Below are 8,442 nucleotides of genomic sequence, written 5' to 3'. Positions count from 1 at the left end.
CCACCACCCACCACCTCTTCTGCTTCCCACATGTCCACCCATTCTGTAGTTTTTTCCACACCTTCACCTCTAACTGTTCCTTCCCCACCACGATCCCAGTCCTCTCTCCACACTCCCAGTGTCGAAGTGTCCCGCAGCCCCTACAGCAGTATTTCCACCCCACACTACACAGATTTATAATGTGTGTATTTAAATAAAAATGACCAGTTTTATGGTTTCAGTTTTATAGTTTCAAAGTTTTATTAAACAAGTTTATTAAAATTTTAAAAAAGTTTACTAAAAAAAACATTTTTCAATAAAAGTTAAATTATTTTACACTGGTTGTCTGTCATTTCTTTCTGCGGCGAAAAAGGTTAAATACAGGGTATTTAAAAGGTGAAATGGTATTCAAAACTAGGTATATAACTGTGGGTAAATTTTAGCTTTTTGCCACAGTTGTGTTCCTGGTTGTGTTTGAAGCAAAGTATTTCACCTAAAAAGTTGTGTTTATTGTTGGTGATTTCCTAACAATGTACACAACTTTTGTTAAAAGGTGAAATACTTTGCATAAAACACAACCAGGTACACACCTGTGGCCTAAAGCTAAAAATAGAGACCATGACAAGATAGCCAACTTTGGTTGGCAAAGGTATATACTGTTGGTACAGAAGGTACACAAGTTTGGTTGGGCACAAATCTTTCACACTCTGTCATCCTGCCAGTGTACTCTGCCTTCAGGTGACATAAAGTATAGTGCAAAATTGTCCCTCATTACTGAAACCGTCACAGAACTTCTAGTGGTAATGTGATGGTAATCTTGCAAGGTGGTTTCTTCAGAGGTGTCCTCAATGGAAATGGGTTCCTTGCAGATAACAAAATTGTGGAGTACCACGCACGCTTTGATCACCTCGTCCACAGTTTCTGTCTTGAGGTTGATCGCAGTCAATAGGACCCGCCATTTGGCTGTCAGAATACCAAAGGTACATTCAACCATTCTTCTTGCTCTTGTGAGGCGGTAATTAAAAATGCGTTTTGGTCTTGTCAATCCTCTGCTAGAGTACGGTTTCAATAGGTGTTCTGACAGCTGGAAGGCTTCATCCCCTACACAGACAAATGGCATAGGTGGACCAGATGTTTGCGGCAGCGGTCTAGGTGGTGGGAACTGGAAGGTGTTTCCATACAGTTTACGCCCCATGGCAGACAGTTTGAAAACTTGAGAGTCATTGGAGCGGCCATAGGCCCCAATATCAACCGCAATAAATTTGTATTCCGCGTCAGCGATGGCCATGAGGACAATTGAAAAATATTTCTTGTAATTGAAATATTCCGATCCCGATCCAGCTGGCTTTACAATGCGGATATGTTTCCCGTCCACAGCGCCCAAGCAGTTTGGAAACTGACATATCTGTTGAAACTTGTCAGCAATTTCAATCCACCTCTCTGTTGTGGGCTCTGGTAAAAACTCTTCAGCTAAGGAGTCCCACAGTGCACGGCATGTGTACTTCACAATTCCAGATATGGTGGAAATCCCGAGTCTGTACTGGAAATGCAGTGACGAAAGGGATTCTCCAGTTGCAAGAAATCTGTGGGGAATTAAAAAACAATAAATTAGTTTAAAATCACAGCATTACATACCAAAACTGACCTATAACACTTGGAGATGCAAACTACCACCAACAAGATTGCAGTGAAAGTGTGCTCTGATGCGATCACATCCAATAAATGTGGCTTACCTTAAAGTCACCATCAGACGCTCTGCGGGTGAAACAGAGAAGTGGCAATAGGTGTCCGATTTTCTTATGAGGTGTGCAATGCGCTCCACCAAGTAATCAAAATTCTCCATTTTCATCCTAACATATCCAAAAAATTTATCCGGGTTTCGTCTAAGGTCCATGCAGAGTGTAGAATAGACCCCACGCGTCATTCTCTTGGCTGTGATGGGGTGGATCCACAAACGTCGTCTACGATGCCTGATGCGCTGCTGTCTCGCTCTCTCCTTCTCCAGAACAATCACCCTCAAACGATTCGCCTCCGCTGTAAAATCCGCCAAATTCTTCAAAATATTTCCAATGACAACATCCATCTTCGCCAGTAACTTGCTCTTCTCTCCAACCTGCACTTTCTCCTCTACAACCTGTCAAAGAAGGGCTGTAGGAACATGCTATATATAGTTTTCCAGTAGCCAATCCCGTTCAGAAGGCCACAAGGGTCAATTTTAAAAACCGGATCCGGCGTAATCCGTCGAAAAACGGATAGAAAAACGGATGAACTGGATGAGACGGATCCGGTTTTGTCTGTCAAGAAAAAGACGGATCCGGCAGAAAACCGGATCCGTCACATCCGGTTTTACGAAACATTTGCCGGATCCGGCGTTCCGGCACGACGCCGGATCGCGCCTGACGCCGAAAACCTGATGTGTGAAAGTAGCCTAAGCCTGCTGTCCTGGCTGCCAAGCGTAACGAGTCAGCAGAAGCGTCCGCCATAAACGCAGCCGCACCACAGATCATGGGAACAGCGGCTCGTAATCTGTCTCTGGAGGCCTTTTGGTCTATTTGCTGGTCTAGTTGATCAATCCAGACCAGCATAGAACGGGCTGTGCAAATGCTGGCTATTGACGGCTTAAACGTGCCGGTAGCTGCCTCCCATGCCCTTTTCAGTGAGGCATCGGCATTACGGTCGAGTGGATCTTTTAGTACGCCTGCGTCCTCTACCGGTAAGGCTGATTGTTTTGAGGTAGAGGCGACCGCAGCGTCCACTTTCGGGACTTTAGACCATGTTGACAATTCCTCGTCACTGAAGGGGTACCTTCTCTTTGAGGCCGAGGGGAGATAACCTCTCTGGTCCTGTTTCTCCCATTCTTTCTTAACCAGGGCTTTTATGGCTGGTATAACAGGGAAGGCTCTCCTCTTCCTATCAGTTAGTCCAGCAAACATTATTTCTTGCGTTGTTTGCAGCTCCCTTGTGTCTGTGCACCCGATGGTGTTTCTTACGGACTTAACTAAGTTGTCCATGTTCTCTAAGGAGAAATGCGAACGCCCCTCCATATCTGAGGAGGATGACAATGTGGATGCGTTAGAGCTATCAGAGATCACAGCCTCGTCAGAGTCTGAGCTGACCACAGTCGGTTTTTTAGTCTTAGTATGTGTAGGTGTACTACTAGACTGGGTTAGGGCCCGTAACTTCTGTGGCTGACGCAGATGCCTGTTTCGCAGTCTCATTAATGTATTTTTTACATAGCCTTTTTTTTTTAAGCCTGAGGAGGAGACGTAGCGAAGAGGGAGAGAGAGGTATTTGTCAGCTTGATAGGCAGAGAGTCGTCAACTCACCCAGAGAAGCTGTAGGTACCGAATCAGGAGGCTGAGACGGGGGCTTGTTGGCGTGGCTTCTGTCAGAGGAACCTCTGCCAGAGTGGTCCTTGGATGCCACCGTGTCACCTGCCGGGGGATGCATGCTCTGTCCTGGGGAAGACATGCTTGCAAGCTGAACACTCTGCAGCAAATTTTTTTTTTTTTGCTCCACCATTTTGCCGGTACCTCCACCCCCCCCCCCCCTCGGGAGCACCTCCTCAGGGTAGGCGCGGCTAATTTGCACATGTTCGGCCTGGTATACAGCCGCTGAGCTGCGCCGCTGAATATCGTCCTTTTTTTTTCTTGCAGCGTCTGCGGGGAGGGGGCGGGGAGCGCTTTACATGCTTATGCGCGGTCTCCCGATGCTCCTGAGACCGCGCGTGCACCCTGCCGCTGGGGATTCTCCGGTGACCCGGAAGTTCCCCCTTGCCACTTCCAGTATTGGTGCTGCATGTGCGTCCTCCCTCTGGGCGCTGAAGCCATGGGAAACGGAGGCTGCATCTGTTCCCTCCGGTTCCGCGCTCCCACACGGACCGGGACGGCCATCTCCGGACCCCGGTGGCGTGTGTATATGCAGGAGAACCCCGGGCAGCCTCACCCGGACCCGTTGTTTCTGCCATCGCTGCTGCAGCTGTTCAGATGAGGAGGGAGCCGGATAACAGCACTCCCCCGTCGCTGCTTCTGGACCGGAACCCCTGCCGTTCCCACAGAGACTGCACAGGCGGTTCCTTGGCCCAGGTATGTCTGTAGAAGAATCCTGCTGTTTCCCACTGGAACAGGAAACCAACTGAGGAGGAGAGGCGGACCGCCCTTTTTTATCTCTGTAGGTTTCGTGTTCCTATGGGCGGATCCCTCTCTCCAGTGGGTGCTGTCATGGCGAAGGGTAAAACAATGATATTACTGTGGGGGGACTTATAATATGGAAACAATGATATCACTGTGGGGGGGTATATATATGGAAACAATTATATTACTGTGGGGGGGACATATAGTATGGAAACAATGATATCACTGGGGGGGACATATAATATGGAAACAATTATATTACTGTGGGGGGGATATATAGTATGGAAACAATGATATCACTGTGGGGGGACATATAATATGGAAACAATGATATCACTGGGGGGGACATATAATATAGAAACAATGATATCACTGTGGGGGGACTTATAATATGGAAACAATGATATCACTGTGGGGGACATATAATATGGAAACAATGATATCACTGTGGGGGGGGTATATATATGGAAACAATTATATTACTGTGGGGGGGATATATAGTATGGAAACAATGATATCACTGTGGGGGGACATATAATATGGAAACAATGATATCACTGGGGGGGACATATAATATAGAAACAATGATATCACTGTGGGGGGACTTATAATATGGAAACAATGATATCACTGTGGGGGACATATAATATGGAAACAATGATATCACTGTGGGGGGGGTATATATATGGAAACAATTATATTACTGTGGGGGGGATATATAGTATGGAAACAATGATATCACTGTGGGGGGACATATAATATAGAAACAATGATATCACTGTGGGGGGACTTATAATATGGAAACAATGATATCACTGTGGGGGGCATATAATATGGAAACAATGATATCACTGTGGGGGGGGTATATATATGGAAACAATTATATTACTGTGGGGGGGACATATAGTATGGAAACAATGATATCACTGGGGGGGACATATAATATGGAAACAATGATATCACTGGGGGGGACATATAATATGGAAACAATGATATCACTGTGGGGGGCATATAATATGGAAACAATGATATCACTGTGGGGGGCATATAATATGGAAACAATGATATCACTGGGGGGGGTATATATATGGAAACAATTATATTACTGTGGGGGGCATATAATATGGAAACAATTATATTACTGTGGGGGGGACATATAGTATGGAAACAATGATATCACTGGGGGGGACATATAATATGGAAACAATTATATTACTGTGGGGGGGATATATATGGAAACAATTATATTACTGTGGGGGGCATAAAATATGGAAACAATTATATTACTGTGGGGGGCATAAAATATGGAAACAATTATATTACTGTGGGGGGGGACATATAGTATGGAAACAATGATATCACTGTGGGGGGGACATATAGTATGGAAACAATGATATCACTGTGGGGGGCAGATAATATAGAAACAATGATCTCACTGTGGGGGACATATAATATGGAAACAATGATATCACTGTGGGGGGACACATAATATAGAAACAATGATATCACTGTGGGGGGCATATATAGTATGGAAACAATGATATCACTGTGGGGGGACATATAGTATGGAAACAATGATATCACTGTGGGGGGCAGATAATATAGAAACAATGATCTCACTGTGGGGGACATATAATATGGAAACAATGATATCACTGTGGGGGGACACATAATATAGAAACAATGATATCACTGTGGGGGGCATATATAGTATGGAAACAATGATCTCACTGTGGGGGACATATAATATGGAAACAATGATATCACTGTGGGGGGACACAATATAGAAACAATGATATCACTGTGGGGGGCATAAAATATGGAAACACAATGATATTAATGTGGGGAGACATAAAATATGGAACGCTTCACGAATTTGCGTGTCATCCTTGCGCAGGGGCCATGCTAATCTTCTCTGTATCGTTCCAATTTTAGTATATGTGCTGCCGAAGCGAGCACGATAGCCTTGCTGACTCACTCGGTATATATAGTCCAACGACTGATACAATGAAAACTTATGGCGACAATTATGATAACTGATTTCTCTCGGAGTTACTGATACATGATGCCGGTAACACTGTGTATGTGTCAATTTCCGTGGAGTTCACGTTATGTTTTGATACGCTTCATCTCTCAGCTTTCCGTGATGGATCATGGGAGAGGGAAATATGCAAACCTCTGTGACGTCATTGTTAAGCGCCGCCGCTCAGCCCAGGCTTGTTGCTGCTCTGCTGCGGTGTGTCCGGGCAGTATCGCCCGGTCTCCCTTCCTTCCCCCCGCACTCGTCTCCTCCCCTCCGGCGGGCAGACTGTCACCATGGACGTAGCGTACATCTGTGAGTGGGACAGGAAGCCCCGCACCAGCCACTGCCCCTCCATCCCGCTAGTGTGCGCCTGGTCTTGCCGCAATCTCATTGCCTTCACCACGGACCAACGCAACGAGGAGGAGAAAGGTAACGCGGAGCGGCCGCTGCCCTGGTGGGGACGCATTGGGGGCTGCGGCTCTGGCAGCGGCTTTGTTTACATGGCAGGCACCTGACAATAAAGCTGATCCTTTCCCTAATGTGGTTGTCCAGTTAGTAGTGTTCTTCATTCCTAGGGGTGTACTAACTTATTGCTTTGTGGGGTCTGACCGCTGGGACTCGCTGGCATGGCGGGGAATTTCTGCCCACCATGGAAACCTCTCCCCGTTACCGAGGCTACGTGTCGCCGACCACTGTCGTCATTCTGTATGTGCTGCCCCATCAGTGTAGGACTCGGCCTCCCCATAGGGAGCGGGCGACTGCACCGCCCTACTCACTGGGGTCCAGGCTCCCCCATCTTTGGGGGTCCCAGTGGTCAGACCACCACTCTACTGTGGAGAAGTTGGGTCATCCCCTTTAACCCTGCGTCAGGCGCGGCTCTGGCGCTCCCGATTTCCTGCGCAGTAGCAGGCGCACATTAGAAAGCCGCCTGTAATATCTCACTTCTGGGCTCTGCAAGTATTCAGTGACCTTCATAGGGATGGAAAGAGAAGACACAAAATCAGAAACAGAATGTAATAACCATAAATGTAATACAACAATAAGTCCCCAAACTTCACCGCTACCCTGACACCCTCTTATGTGTAAGAAAACCCTACTGATTTCTACTAAATATCCATAATCTTTGCATTATTCATAAAGCGAGCAAAATAAACACTTGTGATGAAGAAGAAAAAAAACAGGACGAGTCTCCAGGCGCAACGAGCCCGAGATGCCACGGAGGTCTCACCAACTCTCCACAAGGACGGCGGTAACACTGAGGGAGGGTTTTAAGCCCTCAGCGCGATCGCAGCAGCAGCAGCCATGCATGCACCCATGCCGACGGCCATCTCAGCTGGATGTGCTTCCCAGGACATAACCCCCCGAGGAAGCTGACATGAAACGCGCGTCGGGGTTCTGTTTCTCATCGCCAGGTAATGCACACAGCACTTTGCTGATAGTTTATCATGTTTACATCAGGTGTGGTGGCACTTTAGTGGGCTTATGTGCAATATTCTATGTAACTATAATACTACTGTGTGGGACTTTATTCCCCTTTACATTTCTATTGGGACCTCTCCTATAACACGTCATTACTTCTTATATAGGGGTTATATTTAACCACTGGGCTTGATATGCTTTTTTTTTTTTATATATATATATACCCCCTTTAGGAGTTGTTTCCTTTAGTGCACAATATTTTGCTACCCTTACAATGGCTGTTCTATTGTGTTTCCTGCCATTACATTGTACACACAGCAGGTGTCCTGCTTGTATGCAATTATGTGTTTGTAGCTCACTTGTTTGTTAGCATGACTTATGTGCTCATGGCGCTGTGACACCTGTTTGTCTCTTCTCTCTTTTTATTGTGTACTACTACTTTTTGTGCTAATAAAATTCATCTTATTCATGTTCGCCTGTCTCTTCCATTTTTTTCAGATTGTTATATAGAAAGGACGATTTATTTAGACCTTTTGCTTTGGGTTAATAACATGGTCACATATTTCAGCTGAAGTGTATTGTGGTGCAGAGACCTGCTGGCTCCCTGCACTGCAGTAAATGTCTACCGTCCTGTCAGGTGCTGGCAGCTGACTTTGGTGCGCCGGTCACATGTTGCGCATGGTAGCGATATGACACAAAGTTCATGGAGCGCTCACCAAAGTCAGCTGTAGGCCGCTGTGGTGGCTACAGAAGAGGATGCTGCACACCGTGAATGGGTAGGAAGAATCGTCTTTAAAAAAGTGTTGGAGAAGCATAGCAGAATGGGGAACATTATTACTGGAGGTGTCCCAGGATGGGGGACACTATACCAGGAAGGGGCCCAGTATA

At 46.3% G+C, this 8,442-nt stretch overlaps 1 non-coding gene across 1 annotated transcript; it reads right to left on the bottom strand.

The window, feature by feature from the left end:
- Window positions 1-5,964: 5,964 nt before the first annotated feature.
- On the bottom strand, window positions 5,965-6,071 carry LOC141054393 (U6 spliceosomal RNA). The gene has a single exon (XR_012221416.1). It is a non-coding gene; the product is annotated as a U6 spliceosomal RNA (small nuclear RNA).
- Between the last annotated feature and the right edge of the window lie 2,371 nt (window positions 6,072-8,442).

Source organism: Dendrobates tinctorius, unplaced genomic scaffold (genome assembly GCF_039654945.1).
Source record: "Dendrobates tinctorius isolate UK_male_01 unplaced genomic scaffold, ASM3965494v1 ptg000011l, whole genome shotgun sequence".
Classification (NCBI taxonomy): domain Eukaryota; kingdom Metazoa; phylum Chordata; class Amphibia; order Anura; family Dendrobatidae; genus Dendrobates; species Dendrobates tinctorius.
Note: the sequence above shows the minus strand (reverse complement) of the source record. Positions and strands in the feature narration are given on the sequence as shown.